Source organism: Bison bison, unplaced genomic scaffold, assembly GCF_000754665.1.
Source record: "Bison bison bison isolate TAMUID 2011002044 unplaced genomic scaffold, Bison_UMD1.0 scf7180017864066, whole genome shotgun sequence".
In the NCBI taxonomy this organism is placed as follows: domain Eukaryota; kingdom Metazoa; phylum Chordata; class Mammalia; order Artiodactyla; family Bovidae; genus Bison; species Bison bison.
In genome coordinates, this window is record NW_011494638.1 from 1,547,760 (window position 1) to 1,548,200 (window position 441).

A 441-nucleotide genomic window follows, 5' to 3' on the forward strand; every position below is an offset into this window, starting at 1 on the left:
TAGCTGAGAAAGAAGAGAAGTGAAAGGCAAAGGAGAAAAGGAAAGATATACCCATCTGAATGCAGAGTTTCAAAGAATAGCAAGGAGAGATAAGAAAGCCTTTCTAAGTGATCAATGCAAAGAAATAGAGGAAAACAACAGACTGGGGAAGACTAGAACTCTCTTCAAGAAAATTAGAGATACCAAGGTAACATTTCATGCAAAGATGGGCACAATAAAGAACAGAAATGATATGGACCTAACAAAAGCAGAAGATATTAAGAAGAGGTGGCTAAAATACACAGAAGAACTATACAAAAAATATTTTTATTACCTAGAAAACCATGATGGTGTGATCACTCACCTAGAGCCAGAAATCCTGGAGTGTGAAGCCAAGTGGGCCTTAGGAAGCATCACTGTGAACAAAGCTAGTGGAGGTGATGGAATTCCAGCTGAGCTATT